The sequence below is a fragment of the Panthera onca genome, chromosome B4, assembly GCF_046562875.1.
Source record: "Panthera onca isolate mPanOnc1 chromosome B4, mPanOnc1 haplotype 2, whole genome shotgun sequence".
Taxonomy (NCBI): Eukaryota; Metazoa; Chordata; class Mammalia; order Carnivora; family Felidae; genus Panthera; species Panthera onca.
In genome coordinates, this window is record NC_138345.1 from 29,712,633 (window position 1) to 29,739,230 (window position 26,598).

Here is a 26,598-nt window from a genome sequence, read left to right on the forward strand (position 1 = left end):
AGTGAAAGAAATCCTGGGGCACCCAGTCTCACACTGCTGCTGAACAGTTAAAAAAGTCACTACTATTAGTGTCTTAATCAGAGTTGTTAAGGGAATCAGGGAGGATTTCTAGGTAGTTCCAACTCTGGCCACAGGATGGATTCATTTTCCTTGCTGTGTGCACCTTGGGTGACTTGCCAGCACAGCAGCAGAGTCTGCCTCCTTCCACAGACTTACACACAGGGGTCCCTCCACTATGCATTCGTTCTCTCCAGCCTGCTTAGCGTGGTGGGAGGACTCAGTAGCAAAATGAAAATATCATATCTACACGAGTCAAGCAGTTCAGAGGGATGGCATTGATGAAATCTGCCCTATTAAAGATCTGGAAAATAAATGCTACCTAGATTGTTAAACAGTTCTACCAGTTTAAAGTAACTGTGTATTAATTGAACAAAAAGCAGCAGGAGAAGGTTTAGATTCTGTAAAGAAAGTCTACATTCATAGGTGTAACAAGGGACTTTTATAACTGCATGTCTGAGGAAATGATCAGAACTAATCTAAAAGTGTCATGAAATGCAATATTATTACCTTTATTTTATGATAACACTGTTAACACATAAAGAAGATTGGTTTCTACCTGAGCTATAAAACATTTTCATGATTGTAACGGTGGGAAATTTTAAGCTAAAAATTAGATCCAGAAGTTTCAGTTTTACAAGATGAATCAGTCCTAGAGATCTACTGTACAGCATGGAGTTGACAGTTAATACTGTATTATATGTTTTAAAAATATTTGTTAAGAAGGTATATTTTATGTTAAGTGTTCTTATCACATACATGTAGATAAATAAAGTGGGCAGGAGGAAAGTTCTGGAGGTGATGGACATGCTTATGGCATGGATTGTGGTGATGGTTTCATGGGTGTGCATTTATCTCCAAACTCATCAAGTTAGATACATTAACTATACACACCAATAAAGTGGTTAAATTTTTTTTAATGTTTATTTTTGTTTTTGAGAGAGAGAGAGAGAGAGAGAGAGAGAGAGAGAGAGAGAGAATGAGTGTGGTAGGGACAGAGAGAGAGGGAGACACAGAATCCATAGCAGGCTCCAGGCTCTGAGCTGTCAGCACAGAGCCCAAAGTGGGGTTCAAACCCATGAATAGTGAGATCATGACAACTGACTGAGCCACCAGGTACCCACCCCTAACATGTTTTTTTTTTTTTTTAAAGATAATTAGATCCAACTAGGAAACTGCCATATAAAGCATTAGATGCAGAATGCTCATGAAGAGCCCAGAATTACCACCACTAAGAACTACCTAAAAAAAATGACATCCCTTCTAACGCACACAAAAGATAAGCACAAATTTCATTGCCATCAGTTCTCCCAGGAGGCATGCGGAAAGGTGGACCAGCTCTTCTGATGCCTGTTTTGCAGGCTTAGAAAGTTAAAAAGCTTCCAGTTCTTACATGCCTCATACTGTGGTGGTGGTGGTGTGGGGTGGGGATGTGATCTGAAGCCAGGCCTTAGAACTTTTCTTCCATTAACTACCCATATACCAGTGTGTTAAGATTTGAACTGCATCAGGATGTCATATTGACTATTCAGCCCTTGGAATATGTTTGCATAGAAGATTATTTTTCTAGTCTTGCGAAAATTTGAGTGTTCCCTGAGCAAATTTCTAATGTGGCATCTTGGGGGCAAAAAGCATTACGAAATGCTTGTACTATAAATTTCACTTTGTGAGTCATCTAGATTTTATGAATCTTCCTACCGCTTCACACAAAACTTTATTAATAAAGAAAAAGAGGATTGGAATCATGTCCATGGTTTCTGACTCTTTTATCGGCCAATGATATCTGCAAAGCCACTTGCTATCGTAAGTAACTAGAATCAGAACCCCTAATGGCCAGAATATCTCATCAGTCAACTTCGGACACAGTCCTCACAAAGCAATATAACCCAAGATGTGAGGTTGGACACACACTGGGGGCTATTGCTTGTCTTTGGTTCTTCACAAATTTATCAGAAACTCTATTCCTGAAGTCCTGGATGCAAACCACATCGTTTCCATTTAATGTGACAGATTGGCACTGATAGATGGTGTTGACATCACATGATATATTGAAACACCAGATTTCCTGCTGAGAAAATCCTGGGTAGGTTTGTAGGACCAAGTCAACTTAGTAGAAAATACTGTATTGACTTTTCATGTACTAAGGCTCTAGTTTCTGATTTCTTGAGTGCCTAGGGAAGCTTATTGCCATTGGAAATGAAAGCTTGATTGATTAGAACAGAGATGTGCCTTTTAAAAGATTGAATTGCTCGCCTTAAAGGATCAAATTCAACTCTCAAGAGGGAGACTGGCCTTATGATTCTTTTTTCTCCCTAGGCAGTTGTGATTCTTTTTTTTTTTTTTTTTTTTCATGCCTTGAAATAGCAAATTGTGGAAGATCATTCTGTGTGGATAATCTTGTGTAAATTGTCCCTCAGGTGTAGGTCTAGAGATTATAATCTATGAGAAGAAAGCTAAAAAAATCCACAAAATACAGGCAAAACAGGAAATGTTTTCTCACTTCAAATGATGTCTGCAGGAGGGCATTCTCAGTGGGAGTGGACATTCAGTTATAAAGTTAAAAATTGAAGAGTACTTAATAATAGCTTCACAGTTTGTCCTGGAGTGCTCCTGGACACATCACCCCTCTGTCTAACTATAACTATGACTTCAATCTGATTTAACTCAGTTTCCTTGTGTCTGACCAGCATGCTCACAAATGATGGGCATTCTCTACCCTTCCCTTGAAGCAGGTGTTAGCTGGTGATCTGGACCATTTCTATCTAGATGATGGTGACATCTGACTTCAAGTCCCTTCTAAGTCAAGTTCTAAAAGTGAGTCCAAGGCAAAATAAAATCTTATCTTTTAATGGGACACAGGCAAACTGGATTCTCAGAGATGTTCTAGGTAGGGAATTATGTTGATGCCCAACCTATTATAAATTGGCACTTGCATAATAGGGTCAACAATTTGGTAATTTGATATGATTTTGGTTAGAATCTGCACACATACACCGTTTGGGAAGTGTAGAGGAGTACATGAGAAGTGCTCTTCTGGCCTTCATCTTCCACTGACCCAATTTCCCTGTCTGGTCACATCTGTTTTTACAAATTTCCTTGTTCTTCCAAAGATGGTATGTATCTACACTCATACACACATACACAGATTATATGTTATGTGTGCATATAATTTTTGTACAAATGGTTGTGTATTCTATACCTTATTTTTAAACCTAACATTATGATTTTGAAGCTGTGTCAATCTTTCTGTCTGCTGTATAGTATTCCATTTTGTGGTATAATTTTTTGAATCAGTTGCCATTAATAAACTTTTAAATTGTTCCCAGGCTTTTGCTGTTACAAACAGCTGTGCAGTAGACATCTCTGTACATACCTCGTTCACATATATATGAATATATTTGGAAGATACATTTCTTAAAGTGGATTTGATGGATCTTATTTTTTGTCATAATTAATGATACACTTCTGTTTTTTTATTGACCTTTTTATTTCTACATTTCACTATGTGGTCTGTGTTTTTTCTTGCTTTTTGCTGATTATATGAAAAATATAAATTTTTCTCTAGTGGTTTGTTTTAATAAGCATGTGGTATACTTTAGTTAAGACCTCTATTTCTTTGATCAGCATTCTTTGACTCCTTACCATATTAATGGTGAAATCAGCAATTTCCACTTCTCCTTAGTACTCCTTCTAGTAGCTGATTTTGATTTTTATTATTTTATTATATTTGTATATTTTAAAAAATTGTATTAGCTGGTTTGTCAGCTTTGCTGCCTGGCTGTGAAAGTTAAGGAAGTCTCTACCCTTACATTACCTTCCTTTTTTTTTTTTCTCTCTGAATTGTGCTGTTTATATAATGTTTCCATTGTTAGGAAATCTCTATCTTGGATATTCAGGACTTCACTACGCTATGTCTTAGTGTTGACAATCTGATGTAACTTTGTATTCCTTTGAATAAGATGTGCCATTTAGGATTTAGAGTCCTCTCTCATTAATTCTGGATCCAATGAATGTGTCTTCTTTATTGATCATTTATCTACATTCCCTTCCAATTCTCGTTTATTGCCATTTCACTTTCTCACTCTTGTCCTCCACTGTCCTTATGTGTTCTCAGCAGTGTCTATTCTCCTTGGTGCTGCTTCCAAAGTAACCCTCATATTTCCCTAAGGGCTTGTTTTTTCCACCTATTATTTCACTTTATCTTCCCTGGGCCCTCATAACCCAATGGAAAAATTCTTATTTCATCAATCAATAGCTTCATTACCTTTTGTGAATTCTTGGTGATACATGGACTTGATGCTAATTTTTGCCTGGGCTGTAGTGCCACATTTCTGGCATATTTCTGATGCTTTTTAATTTGTCACCACACCACTGCTCCCTAGCCCCTATGCTCTGTCTCTTTCCATCTTTTCTCTTATAGTATCTTTGTATACTACATCCCAGGATGATTCCATCTGGCTATCATTTCTCTTTAGGATGGGCATTCTGGACCAGCAATTGCAGGTGGTACCTAGGTGGCAGGAAGAGAACCTTGTAAGTCATAGGAAAGATCCTCCCAGCAGAGTCATGTACAAGAGTGAGCTCTTTCAGACTTCTTCATGCCCAACAGAGACTGGCAGCACTGTGTGCCATGCACAGGCCTTCACCTCCATCTTGTCTGATGGATGGATGGGATAACTGTGATTGAGCATTCAGCTCTGCTTCTCATGTTTCTGGAAGACAGAGGAAAGGGGCAGTTATACCTTTATTCTGTCATTTAAATACTGGAAATCAATTGCTACTTTTTAATTGATATTTAATAATAGATAAAAGAACAATAATAGATAAAAGAACAATAAAAGAGCAAAATGAGCCACCTCTGCTGCTTACTGGCTATGCAACTTTGGACAAGTCTTCAAAGCTTTCTGAGCCTGTATTTTGTTATCTGTTAAAGAGACAGTAATAAAGCCTGTGTAGTTTGACTCATGGGGTTGATATGGAGAACAATGACAAAAAAGATGCGAAAGTACTTCAAATTGAATTCACTATATGTTAGGTGATGTCATGATTAATAATAATGTAATTATTTTGAAAAAAAGAAAATCACCAACTCTTTACGCCCATCTTAGTTAAAAATTTTGCAGGCCTCAGAAGGAGGGAGGTTCAAGAAAGTATTTCACTCACTCTGGATTATCTTTTTATTTCCAAGGGGACATTTCAAATTTTAAAAGGATGTGCCCTTCCAAGGAGTCATCTTAATTTTTAAAGAGCCCCAAATAAATCCCTTATAATTTCTATTATCCACTTTTATCACCCTTCTGTCCTTGCTACTGCAGCTTTAAAGTGAGCTGTCCATTATTTGTAGGAATCTTTTAAGTTCCAAAAATAAATGACCTTAGAACTCATCAACAGTATCTCCAAAAGTCAACTTGAGGGAATACTCTAAAAATCTCTGAAAGAATTTTATGTCCTTGCTCTGGAATGACGTTCTCAGAAAGCCCCATTAACCAGAATCTGAGTCTGTTTCAGGTTTACTGGGTATTTGTCACCAAAGCAACTAATGAAGCATTTCTTACAGTCCCAGAACTCATTCATGCTAGAAAACCTGACTCTCCTATTTTGGAAGAGCAAAACATATTGGCCCAAAATATTTATTGGTGGGTTTTAAAATTATCATTCATATCATATACTTCTTCAGTGCAGGTATTTCAAATATAGATCAAGAAAGTATGCCCCTTGTGTTTTATAGGGTATATCACTAGATTCACAAGAACTGGAAAAGTAATTCTCTGTTTCATTCACCTTATTTAACTTTATAAAAGCTATACATTTCAATAATCCGTTGTCAATCATTCAACAAATATTGAAGAATGCCAATTCTGTTTCTAGAGCTGTTATAGGTGAATGGGGATATAGAGATGACACCAATGACAGAACTGAACATTTATTTTGAATTTAGGATGTGCCAGCCATTGCATTAAGCATGTGTTATCACATCAAATGCTCAAAACATTCTCATGTATTAACTTCTGTTGTTGTAATACATAATTTTTTTTGGATTACAACAAGAAATATTGATTTCTGGCTCATATTATATTGAGGTTGGGGGTCAGCTGCAGCACTGCTGGTCTGTTCTGGGTCCTACATGTCTTCTCATTCTGAAAACCAGGTTAAAGCCACTTTCCGAGACAGCAAAAAGACTGAGGGAAACTTGCAGTGCTTTTGAAATCATGTTTTCAGTCATGACAAACATCTCATTCATTCTGGTCCCTTTGGCCAAAGCAAATCACATAACCACACCCAGAGCCAGTGGAGTGAACAAGTGTACTCCATCTACTGAGAAGACTGGCAATGGCAGTGAGAAGACAAATAATTATGAATAATCATGCAGTCTGCCCCAATTTGTTCTTCTGCTCACAAGATGCTTTCACCTCTCCCCAATTTCCCCAAAATACCAGGCATTGGGCGCAGATGTCCAGAATCTGGTGAATATATATCATGTCTGCTGGCTGCTCTTCTTGATTCAGTGACCTATGAGTAAAGTGAAAAGTTGTCAGTCCTCTTATTCTCCTAAACCCAATATAATACAATAGTGGAGCAGGGACACTTTATTAAAAAATTGGAAGAATGGGGGCACCTGCGTGGCTCAGTCAGTTGAGCATCCGACTCTTGATCTCAGCTCAAGTCATGATCTCACAGTTTGTGAGTTCAAACCCTTCGTTGGGCTCTGCACTGACAGCGTGGAACCTGCTTGGAGTTCTCTCTCCCCCCTCTCTCTGCCCCCACCACTCTTGCTCTCTGTCTCTAAAAATAAATATTTTTTTTAAAAAATTGGAAGAATTGGAGGTACATACCAGTCACTGGTGAATAACAGTTCTGATATTCCACTGAACAGAAGTTGCAAGTTCCTCTACACTAATGGTAGGGACTGTTCCTTGATTTGCTCCAGTGATATTTTCTGGGAGTCATTTCTTTGTGTTCTCCACGATGTTTGATTGGACAACTCTTCCTTTTCCGTTATCCTCCTTGGCCTCTTCTGAAGTGAGTATCAGAAAAGATGCCATTTGTGACTGACAGGCTATCTCAGATTGCTTCACACCTGTAGAAGACTAGGGACCCAAGAGTTATTTATGATTTGAATAGTTGTAGTCTCTTCTAATCCAGGCTGGGAGTACTTTGGCAACAGCTCTCTACAAAATTTATTTTTTCTTTTTAATCAGTTTGATCCCAACAAGTTTCATGTGAGTCAATAGACATACCCATAACTTTTCAAGAAATAAATTCATAGATACTTTGATCTTATCAAGCTTCAGATGGATGCACCTTTAGTGTCTTTTCCCTGAGCCATTTGTCTAACTGAGATCATTTACTAAGGCCATATTAATCTAATCAGTAGACTTGACCAAGGGTGTGTTGGATCTGTGAACAATCTTTGTCTGAATTTTAGATTCTTTAACTTGTTAGAAATAAGAAAGTTTCAATTTTCAATCCTAAAAGTTCTGAAATTTCTGGATATTTGCAGCTCTTCTGGACTCTTCTTGGCAATGCTCCCTGTGTCTTCTCGTTCCTGAACCCAGGATGAAGAAGTAGCCACTACATGAGACTTGATGGTCTCAGGGTGGAGGTCAGAACACAAGAGCTCATCTAAAAACCTCTGCTCAGATGAGGCAAATGGTTCATCTATTTATGGCCCATCTCGGCAAGTCACAAGGCCCTCATATCCAATCAGTGGGATGAGGATGTCTACAGGGAAAACTGGAAAAGATGAAAAGGAAATGGATAATTGTGAACAAATGATACAATTTCCATGCCTCATGAGGTAGATACTGCTATAACTCTCTTGATAGAGATGGAAATTGAGGCACAGAGAGGTTGAGGACCTCTCTTGGACCTTGTCCTCTATCTTCTTAGTAGTAGAGCCAATATTTCATCTTAGGGAGTCTAACTCCATGATGTTGAATCGTTTTCTAGACTCTTCCTCTGGGAACTCTCATTTTTGTCGAACAATCTGTATCATCTTGTCTAAATTTTCAGCAGGCTCCAATGAAAACAATTTTCGTGGAAGACTCAAATACAGGAATAATAACGCTTTTTGTAAAAATGCTGTGACAGATTTCTTCAAGAAATAATTCATTAAATTGATGCCAATTATAACTTGTGAGATCATAAAGCTCAATGCAGGAATACTGAAAACATGACAGTACTCTTAGGGCAGCATATTGAATAATTGGATCTCTTCAGAGAAGCTCTCAGCTCCCTCTCAGAATTGCTATGCTACACTCTCACCTAGCCTCTGAGAATATAAAAACTTAAGGTATCAAATAGTGAAATGAGTTCAAATTCCTGAGCATTACACTCAGTTAAGGAAATAATTTGTGACAAATCTTAAAAGATTTGTCATTATTAGCTCAAGTCTCTGGATTCAAAAGTTCTTTTAAAATAACATGGTCAGAAAACAGCAATTAAAGCCATATGTTACAAGCCCGTTGTAGCAAGAATTCCAAGTGAGGTGTTTTTGTCCTTGACCCTTCATCCTTTTCCTACTCTCATTTCTTCAGAACTGGCTCAGATTTTCCTGGAAGAAGAATTTTTTGTAAATTTCATTCAGGCTCATCTCCAGAGAGGCACGGATATCAGACCTACTATAGACTGCGGCTCCCAAACACTCCCTAAATAAATATATTTATATACACATTAAATAAAATTAAAATAAAAGCAAGAATGGCCTTGAGGAAAGTCATAAAACACAGCTGACACCCTGAATGACGTGTACAGGATAGGAGGAGCAAGGAGAGAAGTGATTTGGTTTTATGGAACTGGTTCTACACTGCCTTATGGAGGTAGCCAATCAGGGCGGCAAGAATGAGGTAACCACTGCAAACCTATTGGCAATAAGTTAGTCAGAGATAATCTGGGGCTAGACATATGCTCTGGGAGTCCTTCTGGAGAAAAGCGAGCCAGCACCATTGGTATTTATTCATACAGTGGAATATACCATGTGCAAGCAGCTACTTTTTCCCTGAAAATTTCTTCACCCACTGAATTAGCATAGATTAACTACAGGATGGAAGATATCCAACTCTTTGTAGTTTTAATGGCATAGAAAGTTTATTTTTCACTGGAATCATAGTCTATTTGGTGGGTGGCCTCCCATGCATCAACTCTGGCACATCCCCCCCATCCTTCCATCTTGTGACTCTGCCATTTTTGGAGTCTCAGAGTTTTCCACCAGAGGTTTCTGGTAGTGGCGTCTCTCGCATTTGCCCACGTGTCAAAAAACTCAGTCACATGGCTCCACATAACTGTATGGGACACTGTGCAATTCCGTTTTCCTGGAGGACTAAGAAGCGGGTGTATGAGTTTGAAGAATGTATTACCAAGCCTTGTAGAGGGGAAACCCCCTACGGGTAAGAATTGAGTGATGTCTACTTACCGCGAAGAAGAATGCAACTGTTAAGTCAGAGGAGTTCTCTGCTCTTTGGTAAAAGAAATTTTGAGCCCTTGGCATCTGGTACAGAGCTCTTCACGGTTCAGTTCCAACCTACCTAGTTTCACCTCTTGCTGCTCACTGCCCAGCCTCCACCTTCCCTACCACATGCATGTAACACTCCTACCAGATCAGACTAGTGGCTATTCTTTGAATGTGTCACATATCTTCACACCTTTGGGCATTTGCAAATGTTTCCTGTTTGAAACACCAACTCACCCTACACATAAGAACAAGCTCAGACAGTTATTTTTCTATGAGACTTTCCTTGAACTCCCTCCTGCAGGCCCAATTAATTACCACCTTCCTGACACTCCCAAAATATCCTATATATTACTTTACCATAACTTACTATGTTGCATCTTTCTTATTTGCTTGCCTACATGTCTTTTCCCTGTGCTGTAAAGTGATAACTGAGTGAATCTACACCTGGGAGTCCTGAAGGCTGTCACTGTCTCACTGAAGAAACTCTTAGTGAACATAAGAATCAAACCATAAAAGACTCTTAAATACGGACAACAGAGCCGGGGTTGCTGGAGAGGAGGTGAGGAGGGATGGGCTAGATGGGTGATGGGCACTTAGGAGGGCACTTCTGGGGAAGAACACTGGATATCATATGTAAGAGATGAATCACTGGGTTTTTCTCCTGAAACCAGGACTACACTGTATGTTAGCTAACTTGAATTTAAATAGAAAAAAAAAAAAAAGAAAGAAAACTAAACAAAGTCATATGAAAATAGAAATGAAAAGAATTTACCTTTATGCTAAATGGATAGAAGAATATGACATACCTGATATTATTCTGCATTTTTAAAGATGTACATGTCAAGCTATATGAATAAATTGAGAACTCTTCTTAAAAAAAAAAAAGGAATCAGCCAAAATTTGGAATCAATAAAAAGACTGAGTTTTATTGAAGAAAAGTTGTAAGCTGTTTGGAAATGTGTTCTAGATGCATTATTCATCTCTGGAGAAATATAAAAACTAAAAGTGTAAGTAATGCATTTCTGAGGCCAAGATAATCATGATGTTGTGTTCTTTGCCCTGCTCACCACAGTGCTGGTTCAGGTGCATGGAAAAGAATAAAACCGAGCTCAGGGAGAGCCTCTGATGAAATGCAATCTCCACAAATTTTCATGGAGGAAGCCTCAAGTTTTGGAGAAGTGCAGAAAAGAAATAAGCTTATATTAACATTTCATTGCATGATCCCTGCAAAGGGTGCCCTTCCATGGGGGACTGTTCAAAGCTCTGAGCTGAGCCCTGCTGAGACCTACTCGGAATCCTTCTTTCCCAATAAATAGGCCTGAATTTCCACCTTACCAAAGTCAACACAGACAGCTACAGTTCAAAAGAAAATTTTCCATTACCATAACGGATTGTAATAAAAAGCATTGGCTGAGCCTCTTCCTCTCTCTTTATCTTGGCATTTATGACTCTAGGTTTAGTAACTTTCAGGGTAAAATGAGTTCACTCCTTATTCAGATTTTTTTTTTTTTATTTTTTGCACTCCTCATTTCATGTGGTTGTATTTATACAAGCTCACAACCTCTCTCCTGGCTCTGATTCCTCAATGCCTCAGGCCAGACCTTCTAAGACACACTTTCCCAGCAGTCAATGCCGTGGTTATTGCTCCCAGTTTGGTTAAAAATAGACCTTGTACTGCTGCTTCAATCCTTAAAGAATAAGAGGTGAGGTCATTTTCTGCTTGGAGAGTGGATCCAGACTGAGTGATTGGCACTAGCACATTCAACTGCAGAAGAAACAGGTGTTAAAGTGACTTCTCCCATCCTATTAAATATCCTTTTCACACATTGATTCACAGACATGTTTCCATTCTCATGACTGAATAGGCAACGCTGTAATTTGTCCGCTCCATCCATTTTTTCCTACCCCTTGGCATCAGAATCTGCCTAGATAGTCTATTGTCTCCGTAAGTTTCTGCCCAAGGTGAGTGCTAGAGGGATGATCTTATGAAATTAAGCAGCGAAAAGCAACAGGCATGTAATTTGCCAGGGCTAGCAGGCAATTGGTAATGGGCTTCCTCCTACTGCTTTTCACAAGCTTTCTGACAATAGCTCTAAGTTACTAAAACTTCAAGCCACAGAAATGACTCCACCACAAAACTGGGGACAAGGCAGCGGCATGTATAGAAAGAGAGAGAATTCTTAAATGAAAGTACCAGACACTAGAAATAAGGAAAGTATCAATTAGACTTCTTTCAAGTCTTTCAGCTATTGTATAACATATTATGCATAGGATGTGTGGAAACCAACAAAACATGTTTACACTTGAGCAGGCTAGTTGTTTGCAAACCTCCTAGTACAAAAATCAGGGTTAAGAAGACAACTTTAGCTGTAAGTCCCAAAACTGGGCAAATGAGGTCAGAATTTAAAAAAAAAAAAAGGTAGATTTTAAAGAAAACTGTGTCCTAATGCCAGTTTCAATATTGAACATATCCCTGACTTTGAACAAATTACTTCATTACTTGAGACCTCAGTTTCTTCATGTGCAAATTGAGGAAGTAAAATTAGGTAGTCTCCAAGGTCACTTCTGGCTTTAATGTTCTGTGCATGCCACATCTGTATATCATATCATCTGGAAAATCAATTCCATTGTTACTGCTTTTAATTTATGTCACTAGAAAATGGCCATAACTGTGAAATTAATCTCTTGTTGGTTTGTCTTACTATTTTCAATTCAGAAAGAGTCTGTGTCTATGTGTGTATATGCATGTCTAGGATATGTATTTGTGTAGGGTGCTGTATTCAGATTTGAAATCCTTAAAGTAACCAAGTAAAACCATTGTGTTTAGGAGACTAAAAACCAGAGGGTCAGGCTCAGGGAAACTTAGTACTTTCCTTTCTCTCCTTTTTAAAAGTTTTCTTCCAATGACCCATCCCCTTCTCTGGCTTCTCTTTCAGAATCTGAGAAAGTCTCCTGTAGACCACGGTGCTGCTGGAGAGGCCTCTAAGCACCATGCTTCTACTGCTGCCTACAAAGATCACGATCATCCACTCAGGGAAGGTTAAGGATAGTTAACAGAAGACCCGGAAGTGTACCAGACTGGAGAGGAAGCTAACCGGGACCAGGGGCAGCTAAGGATAACACCGAAATGGTGAGGAAGCAGTTTTGAATTTTCAGGCCAGTAGACTTTTTGTAGATTCAGACGTACCCTAAGCAAGATTCTTTGATGACTTCTTGTTCTACAGTTGGAAGTATTTTGGTGTCAGCTGGCTAAAGTGCATAAAGCAAAAATCAGTATTTCTTTGAACATGTGCTTTTGCAAAGTTTAGTCTTCCTCAGCCTGGTTATTTGAACTTGTGCTATAAATTCCTCTGTATGCATGTTTCAAATAACAGACATTATTTCCCTTTATTCTTACTTAAAATAAATATAGACAGGAGAAAAACAGTTTCAAAACAAGAATTAAAAAAATAATAAAATTCCGTGGTACAGATTCAACATAATGCTCCAAATTATTTTGTTTATATAACTGGGCTAAGATAGTTGGCCTAGTGATCTTTAGCTGGATTTTATGTGTGTGTCCAGCAGAGTGCTATTAAAGAAGTTAAAGCAGATTCCAGCTTGCTGCTAAGCTGATGCTGGTGCTGGAAATAAGACCTGGCTGGTGAGTGGGTAGGGGGCTCATTAGGTGTCTACTTGTTTGAGGTACTGAGGGCTCCTGGAAGGAAACCAGCCTAAGGAAAAAGGCAATGGGATCCAGACTTAACCCAGTAATAAAGCCTTATTACAAGTTGGATGAGGGGAATACTGAGTCTTTCACTCTGCTTTATTCTTGGCTGCTTTCCACTAAATTCATATCCCAGGAAAAATGTTTCCCTACATAAGGACTGTTGTCCTAAAAATTCTCATAAGATGCGGGGGGCACAGGGAACAGATCCAGGGGCCCCAGTGTAATGAGTTGATGATCAGTGGACATGATGACCTTCAGGGAGGGCAGTGAGTGTGCTCAGCAGACATGACGTGAATGACGGTGCAGACAGCAGAGGCAGGTGCCTGTGGATATGCTTCCTGAAGGCAGCATGGGAATGTACGGATGAGGCTGTCTTGGACAGGTATTGTTATGCCCCACAAAGGCTAGACACCACAAAAGGGAAATATTAAAGAACCCTGGAGACACATTCTGAAGATCCCTAGAAATACCTGAAACAAGGGGACACTGAATGCAGGGAACCAAGCAAGACCAAAAAGCAGCAAAATTATAGTGACAGAGGATGAAATTTTTAGTTTGCCCTCTTGGAGCTTATAATCTAGTTGGGAAGACAAGACTATCACACCTGAAAGACTAGGAAATGATAAGAATACGAAGTGATCAAACACTACTGCATTTTGAGATTACATTTGGCCTGATCATAGTGGCCTTTGTGAAGAGTGTGGAATATGACATGGTCTTAAAGACAGAGTGGGCATTGAGTAGGCAAAGAGTCTTCTAGAAAGGGTGACAACTGCAGTCCAATAACAAAGCCTTCTTACAAGTACACTGAGCCCTTGCCACATGCCATGGAACTCATTAGGAATTTTATGCGGAGCATGATTAATCCTCACAAAAACTGGTAAGGAAGATTTTATTTTCATCACTGTACAGAGGTGAAAAATGGAGGTTTGGCTAAATTAAGTGATTTTCCTTATTTGCAGTTAGCAAGGGGGACAGCTGAGTCAAGAGCGGATCACAGATCCACCTGTTTCCTAAAACAGTGAGAATAAGAATGTGGCGCAACAGTTAGGATCCAAGCCAAGCCAAGGTTTGTGTGCTGTTGTGTAAGGAAAGGGGAAGTCGCTGGTGACTTTTTGGTGGTGCTGGGTGGGGGGAAGACCACCATGGTATTAATCATGGTTGGGCTAATTAATCAGGAATTGAGATAGGAAGAGCTTGGAAATAAAGACAATCTATATAAGGTACACTAAGTGCACGTATATAAATAAAGGTGCATTTAGTAATCTAGACCTTATGGAATTAAAAGGAATGGTGAATTGAACAACATTTGAAAGGAAGAAACTACAGGCCTTGGTGACTTCCTCTTAATAAGGACCATAAAGCCTAAGGAGAATTGGAAAACTCTCAGGAAATGCTGCCTTCTATTTGGTGGGCCAGGTTCTGGCAAAGCTAGGTCAAACCATAAATCCAGGTCAGAACCAGAGGCCAGAGATCCTCAGACTCATGAAACTGGAACTGAAATCAAGCTCAGGAATTGGTCACAAGACTGGGCCCAGAACCAGGCACTGCGTGGGATGAGAAGGGCTGGTGATAAGGACCCCTCTGATATCCCGAAGTCCTTGTCAGGCCCAATCAAGGGTGTAGGCAAAACAAGAGATTTCTATAGACCAAAACCAGAGTCCCACAGAGTATAAGAAGCACAGAACTGAGATGAAATCAGGAATTTCATTTGTCTTTGTTCCAAGCAAGGAGACCAAGGGAAGCAATCAGCATCCAGCCTTTTAGAATTATAGTTTTAACTGAACTGTATTTTAGCATTGTCTCAATCTTTAAAAGTGGTTAGGTTCTACTTACATACATGATATTCCTCAGCTGAAATACTTAATAAGTTATAGTGCCCTAATTCTCATCCTGGATTGTGTGTGTGTAAAATTGTCTAATGTTAAAATGTATCGCTAATTTATTTTCTAGTGTCTAGGTTAGAATATAACTATGAGATATATATCAAATGAATTTCATGGCTATAGTCCAAATGTAACAAATGAATCATTTAAAACTATCCGCATATTGGTGATGCCAAATTTTTCATTTTCTTCCATTTTATAAATGCATCATATCTCAGCTCAAAATCAATCTATTAACCTTGAAAACATTTTGAGCTGGAATGAAGGTTAGCAGTGAACTTTGCGACCTTCCACGTGATATTAGTCATATTTAGCAATTATTATTGGCTTTGAGTAATGAGCCAGTTGAGACAGGAACAGTAACATGGCGGATACCAATAAACTAGACTTCAGAGACCACAGGGAAAATAAAGAGTATGCAAAATCAGGCTTTTTAAGCCTCAAGCTTGTCTGCCCTAAAGCTCCTGCCTTTAAAAAGAAACTGAACATCTTGGCAGCTATTCTGATAAATTACACATAAAATACTCTAGTAAAATCTTTGTTATGAGATAAGGAATTCTGTTCAATGAATTTGAAAGGCAACCGAAGACTAAAACAACGACGTGTCTGCCTTCTAAACCTCCATTGGGATGTGTCTGATGGATTTCCCAGGTGCCAGGACTGTTGATCCTGCCATGAGCCTGGAGGAACAATACAGGTATGAGCTGAGCAGCATTATTTTAAAAATTAAAGCCCAAGTAAATGCCTCAACTAAAAATGCCTTAGGAATACATAAATATATTATCCTCTGGATGAATTTTATATTACATTATGTTGATTTTAACACAATATAAAATATAACATAGATACTTTTGGATTCATAACGTGAAAGAACAGTTAATGGTTTGCCCATATGGGACATATGAAAATGCTTCCCTTAAATTCTTTTGCCATGTTTTATGGATATTTGAGTTTCATACAACTAACACAGTTTGGAGACTTGTTGCCATAAATGGAATATTTTTCATCTCTATTATTTGTTAGACATCAAATAAAACAGTGCCATCTTGACTGTAAAAGGGCCCAACTTCACAGAATTTGAAAAGTATGTTAGTTGTATTGTTTTCTTAATTTTAAAATATTTTAGATATAAACAATCTCATTTCATCTGTGGTCCTTAAAATATACGTAATTTTATAATATTACTCAGAGGAAACACTAGATTTACTTCTAATGCCAAATATCAAGTATCTTCTACTTCTAAATTGGATGAAGTTTTTAAAAAGTTAGTTTCCTAGAATCTTTGCCTATGTTAACTTAAAGGTGAAAAACATTAATTTACATTAATTAAAAATTAATATAAAAAGATAGTCAAACCACAACTGTAAGCTGTGAAATCTAGAAATTTGGTACTAAAGATAAACCATCTCTGTTAGAATTGTGGGTAATAGAAAGTCACTTCTGGTAAATAAACTCAATGACCCTTCCAGAGAGAGAAAGAAATTAGCAATGGCTGCTGACTCCAGAAATTCTTCCAAGAAACCTAGAATCATGAAAATTCATTCAGTGGAGTTAGGAGACATAGTCCAATTATCCTGGGAACCAGAAATTTTTCTACCAATTGTTGGGAGGTTCTAGCCAAGTTTTTTTTTTTTTTTTCCTTTTCCTGTCTTTTGGTTTTGCTCACTGTTGCATTGTATTAGCTGAAAATGTTCTGAATAGCTATAGCAAAAAGAACGAAGGATGGGTGGACAGACCTGGTATACTTTCGGTGTATCCCACTACCCATCTACTACACTACTAGGTTCATTGTAGGTGCTCAATTCTTATTGCATTAAAACTATCCCCACAGAAAATGGAACTCCTTAGAAAATGGAAGCCTCCTCTTCCAGAAAAGATCCAGATACAGATCTTTGGGAGGGATTTCAGAATGAGCAATGGATCTGACCTATTGAGGCCCCAGAATACATTGGTTCCTGGCTAGGAAAAGGATCCAGAGGCCAAGTTAACCAAAACAATTTGCAGATAGATTTGAGTCTTATTGTACAAGACAACTGATTAATTCTGGGGTACACTAGTGGAGGACTGTGGCTGATACAGGCTTTATCCCTACAATTTTCAGCAATAGACAGCAATAGAGGATTAAATCACAAACTCGTCTTGATGTTAGTGTTTCACCAAGACCATGTTTATAAAGACATATTAGAATTTACTTTTAGTCTTTCTTTGTAGCAAGTAACAATGTACGTGTTTTGTTTAACCTCTTCAGATGTTTTGAAATGTTTTGGTTTAACTGGCGTGTACTTTATTAATGGCAGTTCATCTCATAGATCTCTTAATGACTTGGCTTAAGAACAAATTAAACTTCCTGAATTTGATTTCTCTAAAACATATCCACCAAATGCAATTGCCCTTTCTGTCAAATAAGCCCTTACTGGTTTGTAAGTCTGAAGTGATTTTTTTTTTCCTCTCTCATTATGGTTGTTCCAAGACTCTTGACATTCTCTAAATCATCTTTCGCTGAGTACAAGAGGTCCATGAGGAAGTCAAGATCGATGATAGACTTCATCTCTCTTGAATTTTAATGCAAATGTCTGTTCCCCTAATCAAACAAAGGTTAAAAAAGGAAATCAAATTAGCTTATTACAAAAGCCAGCATAACTGAACTGACAAGAAAAATGCTTTCTGTATGAAAAGCCTTTAATCAATACCTTAAATAAGAATGTCACTGGAAAGAAGGGTTCATATGTGGTCAGTTATAATCTGCAAATCAATATGTTCTTTTTAATAAATATTTGACCACAGTAGCTCAATAGGCATTGCCCATAAAAGCTTCTTTCTTTAAACCAAAATGAAACAAAATTACAGCATAAATGTAATGTTCAGGGCATAACTAAAGCTGTGAGGGAATTCAGGGTTAGGGCTATTTCACCTTTTAATCATTGCATATTAAAAACAGATTTTCTTAGTACCTTGTTTCATGTACCAGTCCCTTACGTAATCTATCTGTTCAAAAGTAAAATGATGTTGGAAAAGAAATTACTTATTAGAGATAGATCTAGGTTCAAGTCTCCTATTCTAGGTTTAGTTGGACTATCTGGAAGTATTTAATCAAATACTCTACATGCAATAAAGCTTCAATTTTGGCAGGTTTTTAACTCAAGTCTGTAAAAATGAAGCCATGCGGCAGGTGACTTTTTATAAATAAGTATACTTCCATTGTATTCCATCAAACCACAATCAGTGAATATCTAAGCACTTTCTTCATTCATAGTAGCATGTGTACAGGTTGTTTGCATTGTTACCAACATGACTTGGAATCTTCCACTTATTGGATGTGTGATCTTAGGCACATCACTTAATTTTCCATACTAGAAAGTATGTTAACAGGGATGCCCGGGGGCTCAGTCAGTTAAGCGTCCGACTTCAGCTTAGGTCATGATCTCATAGTTCATGGGTTCAAGCCCCACGTTGGGCTGTGTGCTGACAGCTCAGAGCCTGCAGCCTGCTTCTCATTCTGTATCTCTCTCTCTCTCTCTCTATTTCTCCCCTGCTTGTACTCTCTCTCTTTCTCTCTCTCAAAAATAAATAAACATTAAAAAAAAAAGTATATTAACATACTGTCTGGCTCATTATAAATGACAAATTGTAACTCTGACTATGAATTATTATTACTTGAATTCTGATGGTGGACATAGAAAGAAACATAATTTAATGCACAATTTTGGTTTTAACAGCTCAGTGGCATCCAGGAGAATTAAATAAAATATACCTTGGAACAACCCATCGGACCATTGGAGATACCTAACCATAATCTATAATTTTACTTTATGTCTTTAATTTGCTTACTTTCACTTTTGACATCAAATGAGAGAGTGGAAAATATGTTTTTTTTACTTCTCTTTATCAGATAGTAATTTAGAAATAACTCATAGCAGCTTATTAGGGGAGTCAAAATCATCTAAGTATGCAAAGGGAATAGAATTGTTCCTAAGTTTCTGCATATAAAGTTACTCTACACGCAGAATACATAGCTTTTGTTCTTTTATTCTCCTTTTTGGAGATATAATTTTTTTATTCTTTCATAGGAATTTCTTTCTTAAAGAAGTTTTGCAAAGCAGATTCCCTAAAAAAAAACGTGGATTGCTTAGCAGGATCAGTGAGGATGCAAGATTTATTTCCTCCTATACTTGAAAAAATATGTACCATTCTCGCCTTTCTGAGATAATTTTGAAGTGGTTTCTGCATAAAGTAAGAGGTCTTTCTCTTGAAGTATCAATGAACCTGACAAGGAAAGTCTAGAGTAAATTTACACATCAAAAGCCTGCTACTTGGCAACATTAGGAAGCCTCTAGCTACTGCTGCTGTGGCTTCTACTACTCATTTATTTAATTATTCTTAGGTGACCATGTCAAGATTTCTAGACAATCTCCTTGGGAGCTAAGTGCTTTGAATGTTTTGAACTATACTGGTAAGTGGAAAATCAGTGTCCTTGAGTATTAGAGACAGTGTTCTGATGAATTATAACGTATATTAATTAAAATAAATGTTTTTTAATGGGACTCTTTCCTGACCTATTAAGGGTACCTAATTTAGGGTCATGCATACATTGACATTATGACTTTTTAAATGAAGAAAAGTGATGATGGTGACCAACATATGTGCAATAATTTCTAGTTTACAAAGTGCTCTATTTAATCATTTCCATATCTGTTATTTAATTTATCTCTCCCAGCTATCCTGTGAGATAGGCATTATTATTCACATTTTACAGAAAAGGAAAATAGATCCTTGAGAATTCAAGAATATGTCCCAAGTTATACAGCTAGAAAATTGTCAAAATAAGATTTTAATCTAGACCCTTTAGCTCCAAATGATTCCTTCTTTCCTATTACGTAACAGTGATTAACATTTTCCAACTTTTCTCCCTGTGTATTTGAGAAGGCTGAACATACCAGAAGTCCAAGATAGAAATGGTTAATGCAATTGTGTGTTTATGATTTTTCAAGTAATGCTATTTTAAACTCTCACATGTATGATTTTGAAGTCAAATCTATGGTTCAAAGTATTGGTATTTGAGGCCCATAAAAGTTGTAGATGTTGTATTTTGACTTTGAAACTGCAGGGATCAGGATTGTAAATAGAAAAGTTCAAGTTGCTCAGGAGTAAACTTCCTATAATAAAGTATTTTGTGAGTAATCACGATGTTCAGGACTTCAACATTTCCAATTGTCTTGTAAATTTAAGATGCTCCCAAGTAATGAAGGGTGACCTATGGAAGCTTGCAGATTAGATATCAAGTAATTAGATTTGTTCAAGAGCTTATCTGCTACTGAGCAAAAATTGCAAGCTTAGTCTCATCTGGGATGATTCCTGTTTGCTTCCTGTCTGCTAATTTGGATAAAGCAAGGTCATTTCACTCAGTCTACCTTCTTTAAAACACATCTACCTTCCTGAAGGGCACTGCTTTCTTTAGTGCAGGGCACAACAAATGAATTATCATTATTTGGGGTTCTCATTATGAGATGCCAGAGAGAAGGCATTACTTATTCATAGATTTGGATAGAAGTGAAGCTGTTCTGATGTCAAGGATAGAATTACATAGCGCTTCAAGTATCTTGGTGGTGGGTGTAATGCTGAGAGAGCAGAGAGAAAAAAAATGATCTGACCTCTATCTGGCCTACGGGCTTCCAAATTATGTGACGTGTGGAATTTGTTGAGGGTCTCCATCAATTGATGAATGAAAAATAGCCATTGATTCCCTTGTGTGTACATAACACCATGTTCAAGACTAAGGGAGATGTACATGACAGGACAAAAAATCCTACCTTCTAGGAATGCATAATCTAATTGAGGACATCTCAAAATATTAAAGGGGAGTCAATGATATGTCCCCAATTAATAGTGTTTGAATCCTTGCTTTAGAAGCCAAGGGACAGAAAGAGCAATCCCAATGGGGAAGACTCAGGCAACCATTTACTGAACAAAGTTGTGTGGCATGTGGGTAGGATGTAGAAAAAAGGATAGTCCTGAAGAGGAAATCCACAATGGAAGGAAAATTATGTGAGTTTGTTTTTGGGGACTGGAGAAAAAAAAAAGTCTGGGATATTAGGATGAGACCCACTGGGGGAGGGCCTGAAATGATAGCCTGCAAAACCTTCAGTTCACGACATATACAGCAAAGTGCCCTTTTTGAGGGGCAAACATTTTTGAGGGGCAGATGCCCAGATGGAGGTGATGTGTCAGAATGGCTTAGCTGGTGATATCAAGCATGAAAATGTGGGTGAGTAGGGCCAGTGACTGGAGGTAAGGAAACCTTTCAGAAGATGCAACAACAATTCAAGACCACTTTTGCATTGTTCACATTAATGAAGTCTTAATATGTATCTAAGGGATTTCAGCACAAATTATGTGATGGTCAAGTGACCAAACCATCAAGAAACTTGTCGAGATAAATGATGGTTGATTTCTGTATGGGAAGAATAACAGTTGCATGAATGGTGGCCTGGGGTGGGAGAGGGCCATGACTATGAATGGGAGAGGTGGTGGGAACAACTTCCTAGTAGTAACTCCTTTCCTTCTCTGGAAGGATCTCTGTCAACCCCATTGCAATCTTGTGGCAAGAAAGCCAGTCTGACGTAGTAAGTTTAGTTACCCTAGGATAGCTCAGGAGCCCAGCTGGGAGGGTAAGTCAGTAGATAAGTACAGGAGATTGGCAGGCCCGGGAATTTCCCTACTTCCCCTAAGGGCAAGGTCATTATCACAGACACAGAAGATGGTACGCTACAAATCAGGGCTACAGAGAGCAGACGCTTGGTTGAGTAACTATGAGGTTCCCTTGGAGAATGGTAGGATGCCTGAGGAGAACAGGGGATGTCTGAACTGAAATTACAATTCTAAAGTCTCTTTTTTTTTTTAATTTTTTTTTTTAACGTTTATTTATTTTTGACACAGAGAGAGACAGAGCATGAATGGGGGAGGGTCAGAGAGAGGGAGACACAGAATCTGAAACAGGCTCCAGGCTCTGAGCTGTCAGCACAGAGCCTGACGCGGGGTTGAACTCACGGACCGCGAGATCATGACCTGAGCCGAAGTCAGATGCTTAACCGACTGAGCCACCCAGGCACCCCTACAATCCTAAAGTCTCTTTGACCTGAGTCTATTCTCATAGGGCAGGAACTGGATCCTAGGTTCTCTTCTCTGGGTAGACACCACTAACTAAAGCAATTGTTAGTCCTAAGAGGAAACAAAATAAAGTCATAGGGGAAATTGCCAGGGATTTGACGAGTACAAATATAATGAAAAAAAGAAAAAAAAAGGCAACAAATGGGCAAAATTCTCCCAGAGGAAGCAGAATTAAAAATCTTCTTTCCCTCTTGGCCACTATAGTGAGAGGAGCTGCTGCCATGTCTGCCTACCTGTGATGGATGGTCTCCAGTGGAATTGCTCTGGCTTCCTGATCAAGAGGAATAAGCAGTCATACAGCATGAACCCCAGTCATCTGAAGGCTGCAACTCCTTCGCTACAATGGGCTGATTCACTGTAAGACTGCGGGCGTGGAGTTGGGGCTATGGCAGAGGTGTAGTGGTGGTCAGGATGCAGAGATCTGGCCAGTGAAACCCTGTGACTTCCTGGTGCAGACCACCTTCAACAACACACTGGCCACCCTCAAGTTCAGGCATATGACCTAGAAGAACATGTACCACCCAGATCTGTACTTGGCTGCGGTCCACAGAGCCAGTGCCATCCTGTGCAGCCAGAAGCCTGTGATAGTGAAGAGGAAGCTGCCTGCCCCACCAACAGCTCCTGAGTACCTGCCCCCCCTCAACACCTCCAAGGCAATAAAGTTGTTAACCACTTAAAAAAAACCTCAAAAACTGATCAAGTACATAAATACAAGTACAAAATAAGTACAATTAACATCACCACAGAGATATGGAAGACTACTGAAAAAATGCCACAGGAACAAGCAATTATAAAGAAGAATCAATTTGAAATTTTGACTTTAAAAATATAATTGTTGAAATAAGGGAATTAGTGGATGGTTGAATAACAGAATTGATACAGCTGAATAAATAAAATTCTCTTAAAAACATCACAATGGGATAAAAAGATAGATTGAGAAACAAGCGAAGCTGTAGAGAAGTAGAAACAAATATCAGGACAAGAGACTCAGAAATAGTGAAAAGGCAAAATAGAGGAGATAAAATATTTGCAGGCATACCGACAAAAGTTTTTCCAAAATTAAATGGTCAATCTGGGATTAAAACCCAGGAAGCTCACCTCTAGTCTTTGGACTTTTGGATACTCGCTTTCTGCTTTGGCAACCATTGGGAAAACTTTGAACTGGTTGAGAATTCAGCAAGCCTCTGGGTAGAAGATGGACAGTGTTGCACCATACCAGCGTTAATCAACTTCAGCATGTAGTGGAAAATAAGACATTACATATAATAGTGACACAAAGTATAACTCAGAATTAACCAGAGAGGAAAAAAACAGACTATTACTGAATGTGAAGAGCTACTTCTTAAAAGGTTTAGCTTGGGAACGGTGCAGTCATTTCCATGGGGCTTAGTCTTGAAAGAGGTTCAAAACATTTGCCAAAATATTGTGAAAAAACCTGTCAACAATGGTTGTCTGAATAAAATCAAATATCCGGCTATTTCCAAATATCTGTCTGAATTATGTTATTGGAGTATCAATTTTTTCATTGTCTCTCTTCATCTGGGAAATGGGCACACATGCAGATTTGTTTTAGTCGTGTTTGTTAAGGCATGGAAGTCAGAGCTAGCAGACATACCTTGTGACCCTTCCCATAATGTTTGGTCATGGAAATCCCCCAAAGACAACCTCTCCTCTAAGGCAGTTGTTGGTGATGCCCTAGTGTATTAACTTACTGCATGAGAGTATGCAGGGGAAAATATGGCCAAGTACCTGGTGCAAAATGCATAACTGTGTGGATATGCAAATTATGTGCAGACATACCTAGAACTTTAATAAAAGTGTGATGGAGCTCAAATACAATTGACTAGAGGTTCCCACATGTGGTGCATCTGGAGGGAAGCCTAAAGGAGAACTGATCCCCCTGGCTTATTTTCTGTTGTATCATGGACTATGCATCCCATGGAAATGCCTGGCACTCGGATAGTAAGTAATAAAGCATACTTATATTCATCACCTCTTTTATCTTCTTAGCAGCCCTGGACATGATTTATTTCATACTAAAACTTAGAGGGGTAGAGTTTCAAAGTTGGGAGGAACCTCAGAGAGCCCAGAACAATCCCTCCATTTTGTGAGTGAGAAAAGAGTTCCAGAAGAAGTAACTCACTCGTCTGAGTCCACAAGCAAAGGTGGTGGTTGAAGATTGGGGATTATTTGCCACTATAGGGATTCTTCAACTCTCTCCAGAAGCAATGGGAAAATGCAGCTATGGCCCTGTAGTGCAGAGCTCCAACAAGCTTTGCAGAGCTGTGGTAGGGAACGAAGTGCTTTGTGAAATTTCAGAGGCTCCTGTCTCAGACACACCCCTGTTAAAGGCAGGAATTCCTGCCAGGGCTCCAAAGGGAACTGGAGCCAGAGTCAGCTGGTAGGCCTCCAGCTTCCTGAGTGGTAGGCAGGGCTTCTACATTCTCACTTCCATTCCCAAGAAAGCTTGTGAAGAAGCTCAGGCCAAGCTTATTAGAAACAGGGTTTAAGGGCAATTTGAGCATCTCATTCCCAGTCTTGAGGCTGCTGCTAAGGGTGAGTCTGAAGGCTCACAGGTTCATTACCATAGTCTCCTCCCTCAGAGTCTTGCATAGGACCTCAGAACAAGTTTAGTGGGGAGCCTGATTATCATCCCATTTCCTCTGCTCTTGCACAGGGGGGTAAGCAAGAATTGTCTTCTTACCGTTTTTTATATAGTGTCATGCATAACAAATGGGGACATTTTTATGGTGTTGGAGAAAAGTATAAATGGTAGTTGTGCCACTTCATTCAGCAGAAAACTAAATAAATATGTTTTGTGTTTTTTTCTTTCAGTGAACTATTCCCATGATCTTTTTGTCTGACTGCAAAACATCAAACATTGTTAAGGAATTATAAATAGCATGCGAATCAATCTGTGGCATTGCCTTACATAGGCTCTTGAAATCTCAGTAATGATTTAATACACAAACATGTTCAGTGCACCTGCCTCAATGAAATGCAGTGATTTCCCCTGCTGACTGGTATGTGGTTCCCTCCCTCTGTTCCAACTGTACTGTGCTTTCTTTTTTTCTGTCCTTGTTTCTGATCCTACCCAGCTTTCCAGTAGCTTGTGTTTATCTTGTGCATTAGGTATGCCTCCAAAGTGATTTTCTCTTCTGCTTTATTTTGCTGAGGTGGTGTCTGCAAATGTGATTAGGCAAAAGATGAACAGCCTTGCAGAAATGTCCTTCTTTCCAACTGAGCTAGGGTTGGGGGATCTCACCATCTCCCCTTATGAATAAAACACAGGGCCAGTTTTGCTACTAACGCATAATTCAGGATTGAATTTATAATGCAGAAATAATTTGTATCTGGTGAATAAAAATCGTGACTGGACTGGGCTCCACATATTTTTTTCTCCTTTCTTGTTCTTTGTGTTAAAAGGCAGAACGCAGGGGGAAAAGTCTTTTAAAAGCAAGCACAAAAACTCTAGGCTTGCTCACTGGGTGGGCTGACATGGGATGCCAGATTTGGGTGATTAGGTACAGAAGGTTTCCATTTTATTCAGGTTCTGCTCTTTAGAATTAGTTTGGAAACTATTTTAATCAAGTCAGTTGAAATGAGCATGGTTAGGGAAGTGATTCATGAGTCGACTAAATATCCAAGCCTAAGCAGTCTATGAATACATGATGTGGTTAGAGTTCCTTTATTACTCAAAGGATGTTGACTGAGCCTCCAGTTTATGCATGAAGAACCTTTAGCCTTCCCAAGGCCAAGGCCATCCCCTGGTGCTGTCTGGCTTGTGTTCTTAAATAAATTCTCCTGTTCTCAGGCAGCATCTTTCTCAGAGCTACTGTACGACTGTTTCAGTTGATCCTGGCTGTTGCTCTGGACACAGTGGTTCTTCATGGCCTGCTCCCGTGCTCTGCCATGACTCCAGAAGAGACCCTATTCCAAGAATTACTGGTAGGATAGTTTATGCCAGGCTATTATGAGGCACAGAGAGAGCAAAAACCTTTTGCTCAGTGGCTCAAGTTTAAGCGCCACTCCCAAGTCCTTGGTTCCTGTCCCAGAATTTACTTCTTCTTCCTTCAATAATTAACCAGAGAAATATCCACTTCCCTCAGAGAAATCCCACTCCTATGCACAAGGATGTGTAAAGGTTTGATATCGGTATATTCTGACTTAATAGTTAATTATTAATTAATAACATCATTTAGGAGAGTTGATACACAGGTCCAAGTTGGACTATGTCAAGCCCAGGCTGAGTTCTTTCCATGGATTCTGTTCTGCTAAGAGGACTGTTTTGTTGGGAAGCACCATTCCTTTCTATCTTTTGCTAGTTCTTC

At 38.8% G+C, this 26,598-nt stretch overlaps 1 long non-coding RNA gene across 3 annotated transcripts; it reads right to left on the reverse strand.

Moving 5' to 3' along the window:
- Positions 1–1,000: 1,000 nt before the first annotated feature.
- Positions 1,001–22,618, reverse strand: LOC132694956 (uncharacterized). Of its 3 annotated transcripts, none has more exons than XR_009617576.3 (4): positions 22,501–22,618; positions 6,891–7,072; positions 6,492–6,567; positions 1,001–4,769 (listed from the first exon to the last, which is right to left on the reverse strand). It is a non-coding gene; the product is annotated as an uncharacterized LOC132694956 (long non-coding RNA). The 3 variants fall into 3 exon arrangements; XR_009617574.3 differs by having other exon boundaries at positions 6,891–7,145; XR_009617575.3 differs by having other exon boundaries at positions 6,891–7,791.
- Positions 22,619–26,598: the final 3,980 nt, after the last annotated feature.